This window comes from Sorex araneus, chromosome 2 (assembly GCF_027595985.1).
Source record: "Sorex araneus isolate mSorAra2 chromosome 2, mSorAra2.pri, whole genome shotgun sequence".
NCBI classification, from domain to species: domain Eukaryota; kingdom Metazoa; phylum Chordata; class Mammalia; order Eulipotyphla; family Soricidae; genus Sorex; species Sorex araneus.
In genome coordinates this window covers 139,188,099-139,200,732 of record NC_073303.1, presented here as the reverse complement: position 1 = coordinate 139,200,732, position 12,634 = coordinate 139,188,099, and the positions used below count along the sequence as shown (strand labels likewise).

Here is a 12,634-nt window from a genome sequence, read left to right as displayed (position 1 = left end):
AACTTGTCACAACTAATACATTAAAAACCAAGTCAATCGCTTCTAACAAATCATAAGTGTGAAGCTCTAGAGTCTCCTTTAAGACCCTTTGTATGGTCCAGTTTTGTAAAATCTGTATTTAGACATGTGAGAGATTTGTCTAAATATGGCTTCCTTTTTTGTCCCTCCTGGGAAGTCCCTTATCCCTCTGTGAACCTCCCACACAATCTGTGGCTTAAGCTCTGGCTGATTTGGGGTATAGGGGCCCAGGTTCCACTGTCCACAGGCAGTGTCTGCTGCTCACTCTAACTCTTGTTCTCTTGGTGAGGGCAAATATTTTGTGTCTAGTCAGCTGAAGTCAAGAAAAGGATATACAAGTGCTTTGCTAAAAATTTTGTTTGTTTCAAACTATTAGTTTACTAAGGTAAATTCTCACATAATGTGTGATAGTTTATAGTAAACTATGATTTTAAGTGAAATGACATGTATTGAAATCAGGTCCTTGAATAACATCATTTAGTTTGATATGGACGGATGTTTTTGCTTTCATCAACATTATAACAAAATATTTGTTATTGTAGGAACTTCTACAGGGAGAAAAAAAACTGATAAGCTCTAAGAATTCCCACAGAGTGACTACAGAGGATAGAATTGTTTCTCTAAGAAGATGTCTGCAAAATAAACACTGTGCTCTACAAAGAAGCTCTGCATGGCAGAACAAAAGACATGAAGCAAAGGCTCAAATTAGCCCTGCTAGGAAAGATACACAGGCCCCTATTTCTTTAAAGTAATCCATCCTGTAATAGAGAAGACAGTTTTGTGATTTTACCAAAGGGAATTTAAAAGAGAATGCCACTTCTACTTTGTGTTTTTGAAAAACTTAGTAGTGTTTTTTTTATTGTGCAGTAAAACTGGAAGAATAAATACTATCTGTTATTATTTCAAGTCATTGAACACATGACTCCTATCTAACCCTGAACAGTGACAGGTGTAGAGTGCCATATCTGCACTCTGCATGCTCGGGCATGAACAATATAACACCAGGTGCTACCCAGTCATTAGCTTCTTGTCTTTTCCTGAATAATTTACCAGGTTCATTACAATGAAACCCCAAGAGAACTAAAAGCCACTATCTCCTGATAAGACATATAAATTCTTATACACTCTTGTCAGATTACAAAATGCAAATAATAATAATAATAGTAATAATAATAAATACTTAAACATAGCTATAGGAATCTTTTTAATGTAGTTAAAATTTTAATTTCTGAAGAGATCCTCTCCCCCTTTTTTAAAATGTGGGATACTGAGGTCTCCTGAGCCCCTCAGATGTGATCCCTGAGTGCAGCACTAGAGTAAGACTTCAGCAGTCAGGTGTGAACATGAAACAAAACAGAATTTTTTAAAAATCTGTAGGGTAACATTGGGTTTGCCTTTTAGCCTTGCTGCAGGGAACTTAGTTTACCTAAAAGCAATGTTCTTTCTGTATGAACACAGGAAAACAGTTAATATTATGCTTCATAACTTGGGAGCTAATTGACTCCAATAATATTTACTCCTGGGCATCTGCTTTCTCGACTCAGTTGCCCTTAGTTCCTAGCTCCCCTAAAGCAGGGTCCCGACAAGGGATGGAATGGACCCAGGGCAAGCTGTGAGCTACCACAGCATCGAAATGGGCCAGGCCAAAGCGCCACAATACTCAACTATAAGTTGAGAATGTGGTCACAGACAAATGCTGTCATGATCCAAAAGCAACAATGAGACTAAACCTGCTGGGGTTGGGAAGAGTAACCTGGCCTGAGGACTGTGATCTGGAATATATAGTGAATGTCCTCAGGAAGAACCAACTTTAAGTTTGATATATCTCTTACTGTGCTCATACAGAATGATTGCTAGAAATATTAGAAGTAGATTTACTACAACCAATTAAATGGATTAATAGCTGGGGAAAGAAGAAAGTAACACACTCTGGATGGGATCCTTCCTTTAAGTGGATCTCCTAGTAATCTAGAGTAATACCCTTAGATAAGATTTTGTTAATCTCCTGGAGGAGTGGGTCTTACCCCTCTTTGTTGATTTGTTAATGTTCAACCCACCTTCCTGTCACCACCCTATGTGATTGCTATACAAACTAAGACTGTAAGAGGAGTAAGGGGAGAAGACACAGAAGCAGGGAGAAGACACAGAAGCAAGGGAGAAGACACAGAAGCAGAGCACAGAGCGAAAGAGAATCAGGGAGTCATCAGAGCCAGAAGCAGGGCAAAAAAAGAGCACAAAGTGAGTGAGAATTAAGAGTCAGAGTCAGAAGTGAGAGTGAGTGAGGCTCCAGAGACTGAAGCAGAAGGGCTCCAGAGAGAGAGATTAGAAGAAGAGAGATCGGAAGAGACCAGAGGAGAGATGACAGAGACAGAGAGAGGTCGGAAGAGACCAGAGGAGAGACTACAGAGACAGAGACAGAAATAAAGAGACAGACAGAAGAGGGCACAGCGGCACACACAGAAGCAGAGCCAAAGGAGGAACCATCCCAATCCGGTCCATACACAGCCTCGAGAGCACTGAATGATAGCGGCAAAAGAGAGAGAGCCGTCCCGAGAGCCCTCGAACAACACACATCACATCACCTCCTGTGCGGGAGCATGTTTGTATTTTTTACAAAAATTAAGGAGTTTTTAAAAAGTAAGCAGCTCAAGGAACAAGACAATTTTACCTGTCATACAGAGGGCCTCCAATGCTATTGATCATGGAATTAAAGAAGACTTGGTCTGCAAAAATAATAATAATAATAATAAAACTTTAAATCCAAATATCCCATATTGTGCCTTCTAGCATAAAACAATACCATAATACACAAAGACTATAATCATGATGGATTCAAGAAGATATTTCTTTTCTACTTGGTTCTTTTCATCATACTGGCAAATAAGCACATTTATATTTCAACTATCATTAAGTATGTGTGTGCACTTAATATGGAAGTACAACGAGTATATGTGTATGTGTGTTAATATGTTATAACCTTATTTCATTTTCACTACAATAGTGTCTATGAAGTACAACAACACCATTCCTCATTTTCAAATAAGGGAACATAGGTGTGGAGATGAGGAGAGATTTGTCCAAATCTGCAGGGACAGAGCTTGAATGCAGGAGTTTACTTCCAAGGTCAGTATCCTCCTAGTAGATACACAACATGAAGCAGATAATTTGGACTAAGAAGACACCAATGGCCTGTTGGGATTCTTCATGTGTACTTCCTGGAGCTGCACTTCCTCCTTGTAATGCCCTGCAGTGGGGGACACCATCATGCACCAATAGTTCTCAACTCAGTTGATTTTACACTTTCAGAGGACATTTTGCAATGTTTAGAGACATTTGTTGTCAAAATTAGGATAACAGAACTATTGATTCTAGTAGGAAGAGACCAGAGTACTGCTAAACATTCTGTAATTCATGGAATGGTTTGAACAAGAAAAATTATTCATCTCCAAATATCAACTAAGTTGTTAAGTTTGAAAAATCCTGGACAGTATGAACCCAAGACAGGCTGACAATTCTAAGACCAAGTGGATGTCCATTTGAACATAAATTTTTGGAGATAAATTTCTGAATATACTTCCATACTTTTATTGGACAAACTGAACTCACTGGTCTAGAATTTTGAGTGTTAACCTTCTCTTCAATCCACAGATATTCAGTGTAGGAGTTATATATCATAATGTTGACTCCACCATGGGGAAGGCATTCAATTCCAACATTTTTGGAGATTTATACATAAGGAGCTAGAGAAATCTTGTCTAGTGTATGGCTTAGTCATTAGGAAATAAATATTGTGATTGGGGTAATTGAGTGGAGAGTAATACTTCAGAAAGGGTAAGAGTGAGACAACAAAATCAGAAGGAAATCCATGGCACAAAAAGTAATTCTGCCATGCTCCTCCAATGACAAAGTGCATCCACCAAACTTCCCATATCCATATACATTAACCTGTTGAAAATTCAGATATGCATGTTTTGTGACTGAAATTTTCAGGCTTTGGAGGGTTAGGTGCTTGCTTAAGCTCGAGCAAATCGATGAACAACAGGTCAACAGTGCTACAGTGCTACAGTGGAGGTTAGGATGAGCTACCTATCCCCATCTCCCTGTACATCCAAAAGTCTCAGCAGTCATATCCATACCCAGTTAAAAAGCTACACCAGCTTTACCTTCTCAATTAAAATACTGAACACCCTAAACCAACATAATGACCTCATAGTACCTGTACTGCAAACCATAGTGCACAAAAGGAGAGAGAGAAAAAAGATAAGCGTTTGCCACAGAGGCAGATGGCAGGGGTGGGGTGGGTGGGGGCCGTGGTGTTGGGGTGTTGAAGAATGGGTGGAAAGCAAACAGGGAACATTGGTGGTGGGAAATGCACACTGTAGAGGGAGGGTGTTGGATCATTGTATGACTGAAACCCAATCATGAACAGATTTGTAATGGTCTAACTCATGGATATTCAATTAAAAAACTAAAATAAACATAAAATAAAGGTTCACAAGTTTAGTAGCTCATGTTTTCAGTACTGTTTATTTCCAGGAATCTTCTGATTTCCTTTTTGATTTCCTCTCTATTGGTTGTTCAATAGCAAGCTGTTTAATTTTCAGGTGTTTCATTTGATTCTCTTTTTCTGTGTGTGACAACTTCTATTTTCAGTGCATCGTGGTCTAAAAAGATCATTGATACAACTTCTATCCTCTTACCCTCTTAATTTTATGGAGGTATGCTTTGTGGCCCAGCATGTGTTCTATCATGAAGTATGTCCTACATGCACTGGAGAAGAATGTGTATTCACCTTTTGGGGGATGCTAAACCAAATTTGCATATATATATATATATATATAAACTCTTCCATTTCTTCCCTCAAATAAAGTATATTCTTGCTGAGCTTTAGTCTAATTGACCTATCAAGAGATGACAAAGTGGTGTTGAAGACTCCAACTACTATTGTGTTGCTATTGATGTTTCTCTTCAAGTCTATTAGCAGTTCTTTTAAGTATTTTACTGGTCCTTCATTTGGTACATACACATTTAGGAGTGTGTGATCATCCTGATATACAGATCCCTTGATCATTAAGAAATGACCTTCACTGTCTCTTATAACCTTCTTCAGTCTGACGTCTATGTCATCTAATATTAGTATGGCCACTCCTGCTTTATTTGAGAGGGTTGTTCGCTTGAAGAATTGTTTTCCAGTCTTAACTTTAAATCTATGTTTGCTCTGGCTGTACAAATGTGTCTCTTGCAGGCAGCAGAGTGTTGGGTTCAATTTTCTAATTCATCCTGCCACTGTGTCTCTTAATTGGCGCACTTAGACCACTGATTTTGAGAGATTATTATTATGTGGTTTTGTTCCATCTTTCTGCAGGAATTTGGTGTATTTGTGGGGCTTGTCTCATCTTAAAGTAAGCCATTTAGTTCTTGTAACAGTGGTTTTGAGTCTATGAAGTCCCAAGTTGTTTATCTGTGGGTTGTGTTTGTTCCCGAAAATCTGAATAAGAGTCAGACTGGGTAAAGTATTCTTGGTGAGGCATTCATTTTATTGAGGTTTTTGGGTTTTTTTTTTATAAGGAAAAGATTTTTTTTTAATTTTTAATTAAAAAGAAACTTTTTTTAATTGAATCACCATGAAAAAAATTACAAAGCTTTCAGGTTTAAGTCTTAGTCATACAATGATCAATCCCCCATCCCTTCACCAGTGCACGTTCCACCACCAAAACCCCCAGTATACCTCTCATCCCACCCACCCCCACACACCTGTGTGGCTAATGATCTTCACTTTACTCTCTCTATACTTTGATTACATTCAATATTTCAACAGAAAACTCACTATTATTATTTGGAATTTCTCCCCAACAATCAAACCTGCTGAAAAGACATCATTTGATAATTTGTTTTACATTGCTGAGAATAAAGAGTATATAAGGTTGCGCGGCCGCTTGCGGCCACGCAGTTTTGGATTTCTGGTATTTTAATAATTAAGTCCAGAGAAATTTCTGCCAGAATTGCATCACTGCAAGCTCGTACCTCAAGTTAGTGGGCTCTATAAATGGTGGTCGCCATGCAGTCACCGCTGCTGCCACCGCCGCTGCCACTGCAGAAAGGAAAGGCTGAGAGAGCAAAACCTTTCCCCTCCCAGGGTGGCATGGGGTCACAGCTCAGTTCACAGTCTAAAAGCATTTCTGTAAGAAGCCGCTGGGTGCTGAAAGTAGTTAGTAGGCCTCCGGGATCATGGTCTTTTAGAAGCAGATTTGCTGTTTGTGTGCAGCTGCTCCGGGTCTCATCTGGGCGGAGAGCATGCCGGTAACGTCCCCCATCCCGAGATCTCCCTCGCGCCAGTCACTGCAAGTTTGTACCTCGGTTAGTGGGCTCACCACGCGGCCACCACTGCTGCTGCCGCCACAGCGGAAAGGAAAGGCCAAGAGAGCAAAACCTTTCCCCTCCCAGGTCGGCATGGGGTCGCAGCTCAGTTCACAGTCTAGAGGCATTTCTGTAAGAAGCCACTGGGTGCCGAAAGTAGTTAGTAGGCCTCCAGGATCATGGTCTTTTAGGAGCAGAGGAGCCATTCATGTGCAGCTGCTCCAGTTCTCGTCTGGGCGGAGAGCGCACTGGTAACACCCCCCCATCCCGAGATCTCCTGCACACCAGTCACTGCAAGCTCGTTTAAATTTTATTTTTAATAATGTAGGAGTACTGCTATTTTTCAGCCATTGATTAAGTTGACTGAATTGGGCATGAACTCCACATTACTTTCTTTTTAATTGTATCACCATGAGACAGAGTTACAAAGCTTTCATGTTTGATATTTAGCCATACAATGATGGAACACCCATTTCTCCACCAGTGCACATTTTTAAACTACATATCACCAATGTCTTCAGGCCCGGAAGGTTTCTTCTGGGAAGTCTGCTGTAAATCTTAAGGATGCTCTTTTGAAAGTAATTTCCTTCTTTGATCTTACTGCTTTCAGTATTTCATCTCTGTCTGTGGTTTTAGTTATTCTGATTACGATGTGTCTTGGAGTATTTTTATTTGGATTTATTTTAGCTGGTACCCTTTGGGCCTCATGGATCTGGATGCATGTACTGTTCAGCTCTTGGAACTTTTCAGCAATGATGGCTTTGGCAGTTGCTCCTTCATAAGGGTTTTCTTCCTGCCCCTCTGGTACCCCAATGATTCTTATGTTATTCCTATAGACTATATTCCAAAGTTCTCTTGTTACCAGTTGGTTTATTTTGAGGCTCTTTTCCATCTTCTACTGTTGTTTGGAGATCCTCTGCACCTCATCTTGGAGCTCAATGATTCTGTCCCCAGCATCTGTTACTCTGCGGCTGATGCTTTCCAGTGAGTTTTTCATTTCACTAAACAAGTTTTACATATCTGTCATTTCTGTTTGTATTTTTTTTGTATTTTCCTCATTTCAGTTCTCATATCCTCTTGTGTTTTATTGGCAGTGTGTTCCATTGTTTCTTTGAGCTCCTTATGCATCCTTAACAGTTCCATTCTAAATTCCTTGTCAGAGAGATTATATAGCTGATTAGTACTGGTTGGGTCATCTAGGCTAGCAACTTTACTCACTAAGCCCTGAGGATTCCTGCATTGCTTCACCATTGCAACGTCTGCAGTTTGGAGTCGTTTATTGTGTGTTGTTGTGTGGTTAGGAATCTGAGTTTAAGATGTTAGACTGATGGCTTGAGGGGGTAGTACCTAGCAGGGCAGGTGGTTCTGACAATGAAACACTGCAGAATCCAGCCACCAGGCTTCACTTTGTCTTACTGGGACCTCAGGCTGGGGAGGGTGCAGATCCCACCTTGGTTCACCGAAATCAGTACTATTTAATTGAATGCTGAAGATAGCATCAATATGATTAGAAATAAAAGGAATTTTTATGACTAATATTAATTAAATTATATTTGATAGTACCTATCTTTTCGAATAAAATTAGAAAATCTGGGAAGGGTGTCAATGCTAGAAAATATGTGGGTAAATTTACCCCCAGTTATATATATATGCCTTGATTATATTTTTTTGACCTCCCAATTAGTTCATAGGGCAACAGGGGCCACTCCCAGTGATACACAGTCAAAATGACCCAACAGTATGATGCTTATGTCTGGCAATGCTGTGCTACTTACTTTAAGTTGTAGGAGTCATCAAGGCCATCCAGACGGTGCTCAAGGATCAAGCCAGGAGGCCTGCTAGGCATATGCCACCTGTTCCCAAAGCTGTCTCCCTGATTCTTATTACACTTTTTACAGGACCACACATTGGGTACAGAGGGGCAGGGGCATGTGATGCCAGCAATTGAACTCGGCCACAAACATCCTAGGCAGGTACCTTACTGCTTGGGCTATTTCCTCGGACCCTTGTTTAAAGTTGTGGTTACAGACTCCCCGAACCCCACCTCCCAGGTCCCTGCTGGTTCCCATGCCACTGGTCTGGCCTGGGTCATCCAGCATCCGTCCAGCCCAAGAGGATACTGTATCTTAGGGGGCGTGGTTTTAAAAGGGGCCTGGGCTCCTGCCGGAGCAGCAGCCTTATTATTTTTGCTTTAGCATAATAGGTATAGTCTGTTTCTTTGAAAATCACCCTAGCCATCTCAATCACTCTATACCAAATAGCCCATTAACTTATTCTAACATCACAAAAACTATCAGTGAATAATAGACGCTGCGCAAAACCTTCGAAAAGAGAACATAGTCTTAAGCCTTCACTAGAGGTCCCACATCAATCGGGAGGAGGGCCTGAGAGTAAGGAAGAACTCTAGAATAGGAACAAGGCTGCCATCAGCAATAGCACAACCAGAGCCCCCCTCCTCCTGAGGCGAGAGGGAATAGGAACAGACAACCACAAGGTTCCAACTCTACACTTCCACAACAATATGAAGAAACAGCGAAAATCCCCTCCACAAAGAGAGGAAGAAGAAAAGATTCCAGAAACCTCAACAGGGGCTACTCACATCTAGACCTCTCAGATAAAGAATTCAGAGAGGAAATCTTGAGGAGAGTCGACGTACTCCAAGCAACCATGGACCTGACATCCAATAAATTAAGGGAGGATATAAATGAAGCATTGGAATGGTCCACCAAAAAAATGCAGGAAGAAATGAGAGCAGAAATTTCAAAGCTACGAACAGAAGTCACAAAAGTAAAGGAATTGGTAGATGAATGAAAAATCTCAGTAGGTGCCCTCAACAGTAGAATGGCTACAGCTGAAGACAGAATCAGTGAGCTTAAAGATGAGCTACACAAAGCTTACAGACAACAACAAATAATGGCAAAAGACATCAAAATGGCTATGGAGCGAATCAGAGTCCTTGGGGATGACTTCAAGAGGAACAACATAAGAATCACTGGAGTACCAGAAGCACAGGGAGGTAACCCCAATAAAGTTATGGTTATAAGGATGTACCTATTGAAAAATCACATATACTCTATTTCTCCTTTGATATATCACTTACATTCTTTATTTTCAAATAGAATTCACTTGGTTCATCGTCACTTGCCAGTTGATTTGGTGCCTGTATTAAATTTTATTTGTATTAAATTTTATTAAAACTAAAGCTGAGTCCCAAATGGTTTCCAGGGCTATGAAGTGATGAGATAAACAGTAGAGCAGAACTTCAGCCCCTTTTCCTCTAAAAACCATGAAGCTAGAGTTCCATCATTTGTCAAATTCATTTTTGAGTACCAACAATGTGATAGGCACTGTTTGGGGTCCTTGTAAGACAAAAGAAAGCCCACTACCACAGTGGAATCTATCACAGTGAAGGGAGTCAAACACTTAATCAGTGGACAGAATACATAATATCTTGAATATGTTAAGGACAAGAGAGGGAAAGAAATTAAGACAAGAGCATTTGGGAAATGTTAGGAGTGGTGAAGCAGTTTTAAATGAGGCTGCCATGTTTGGCCCCATAAACCTGAAAAATGCTGTTTTAATACTGAAAATTATGACAGATTTCCATATTAATCTCTCATTTGTTGTTTTAAGGAATTGGTAGTATTAGCAATAGTTAAAAAAAAAAAAACTCCACAGTCTTCTGACAATTATCAACAAAGCAAAGTAAATTTTTAAGAGGATTTTCTGTTTTCCTTCGTTTGGGTTTGTTTTTTAGGGCCACACCCAGCAATACACAAAGATTGCTTGCTCAGAGCTTACTTCTGGCTCTGTGTACAGGGATCACTCCTGGAAGACATGGGGCATCACATGCGATACTGACCAGGGTCCGATGCATGCAAGGCAAGCAGCTTACCCGCTGTACTTATTTCTCTAAACCCTTGCTGTTTTTCTTTCAGCGATTTCTCAGAGTTATCAAATTCTCAATGAGGGTTTATAGTTTCCATTTTAGACCACCTATACCATATACAGAACCTTCCCTGTTGAATATAATTCTATTAGACTTTCGGATTTCAGTCACTGGGGAAGAATTGCCTTAATATATAGCAATATTTAATATGGCACTATTAATTAATATTTTTAGGGAGTTAGGGGTGACACTTGGTGATACCCAAGGGTTATTCCTGGCTCTGCACTAAGAAATTACTCCTAACAGTGCTCAGGGGATCACATGAGATGCCAGGAATCAAACCTGAATCTGCGGTATGCAAGACAAGTGCTTCATCCACTGTATTATCACTCCAGCCCCAATTAATTAATATATTTTTAATCCAGGAAAGAACAAGAAAGAAAATAATCAGAAGTATGTAGAAATAAAATCACAGAAAGTTCCCAGTATTCCGCCACCCCCGCACACACACACTTTATTTAAATACCATGGTTTACAAAGTTGTTCATCATGATTTGTTACAGACAATCAATATTCCAACACCAATCTCACCACTACTGTCACCTTCCCTCCACCACTGGCTTCATTTTCCCAACCACCCCTCAAGTCTGCATTCACTCCAGAAAATTCCAAATATTTAACTGGGCAGTCTGGCATGGATTTGGGGTGTGGGCTTCGTTTGGATGGGAGCAGGTCCGACCCTCTCTGAGAGCACCCCAAAGTTTAAGCTGGGAACAGGTATCTGAGAAATTTTGTGACTAGTGGATCTCTTTCAAGATTTATTTATGACTCTCTTGAGCAAGGCTATGCCAGCTGACATGGCAGCGGTGGTGGGACATAGGCCAAAAAGTTCCCCATATTAAGCATCAATGCCTCGGATAGTCATTCCAGTCCCTCTCTTCTAACTCTCCAGTATGCCCACTCCCTGAAAAAGTTTTCTGTTTTTGAAAATATATTGGTTGTTAAAATCTAGGAATGTCTGAGAGCCAGAGAGATAATACAGAGGGTAAGGAACTTGCCTTAGCATGTGGCTGACTAGGGCTCAATTCCTGGCACCTTCACGCAACAAGAAGTAAGCCCTGAGCACTGCCTGGAGTATCAAAAAAACAAAAATAAAATAAAATAAAATAAATTCACTAAATAAAAACCCATTCCCTTTAAATTAAATGAGAAATATCAATATGAATTCAAGATTTATTTTTCTTTCTAAAACCTGTTTGGAACAAGAGGCAGCTCAATAGGCTGAGTACATGCTTTCCATGTAGGAGGCCCATGTTTGATCTCTAGTACTAAATGGTTCCCTAAGCACTGCCAGGAGCAACCTCTGAGCACACAGCAGGTTGTAGCCCCTATGTAGTTCTATATATGGCCCCCTACAAAAAAATTGTTATTTTCTAGTCTCTTACCTGAGACTTAACTGCATCCCAATAACAGTAACACTGTAAGTGTCTAGATTGTGATCTCTCAAACTACTTTACACTGAAAGCAATCATATTAAAAATATATATATCAGCATCTACAGAATACTGAAGTCAAGAGACTCCCAATGACCAAAGAACAGTGAAAAGGGGTGATAAGAGGTAAGGAATGTGTCTCAGGGATTAAGCACTTCCCTTGTATGTGTGAAGCCTTGGGTCTGAGACCACCACTACAACCCCCTCAACCCCCTGCCCCCAAAATCCCACAGCAAAAACAAACAAAACAAAAACTATGCAATGCACTGAAACATATTTGGCACATAATAAGCAGTCAATAAGTGCTTACTGAAGAATCGAATGGATTTAGCACTGTGTCTAATGCATTATGGGTGTAGTCAACAACACTGAACTTTCTGAGAGGACCTGGTATTTATCTTCCCCTCAAATACTGAGAAAAACGAAACTTTCCTAGAATTGTGCTGTTTTTTGTTTGACTTTTTCTGTGTCTGGGAAATGTGTGAGTTATTGCAATGAACAGTATTTGGTACCTCTGGATCACTTTGTTATCCTATACTCCTTTTTCTTCTGTCCAATTTCCTCATCTCTTTATTTTTTTTCATGCTTATAGATGTTTTACACAAAGCAGAAGGGACACTTGGAGTAATAGGGATGTTTGAGTTTGTCCACTGAAAGCAAATAGATAAAATCTAGAAGTACCTCAGCTTCAAGTACCTTAACACACCAAACAAGAAAGAACAGAATCACATGTATTAGATCATTTGTGATGGATGTATTCAAACCACCATCACCACCACTTTCAAGTTGTACAGTAAAGTTCTTTTGTTTTTTTGCTTGTTTGTTTTTTAATTTTTTAATTTTATATTTTTATTGAATCACCATGTGGAAAGTTACA

General features: G+C 40.0%; 1 protein-coding gene across 1 annotated transcript in view; it reads right to left on the bottom strand.

Moving 5' to 3' along the window:
• GPR156 (G protein-coupled receptor 156) overlaps positions 1–12,634 on the bottom strand; it is a 122,822-nt gene that overhangs the window by 80,233 nt on the left and 29,955 nt on the right. The gene's annotated exons all lie outside the window — the stretch shown is intronic.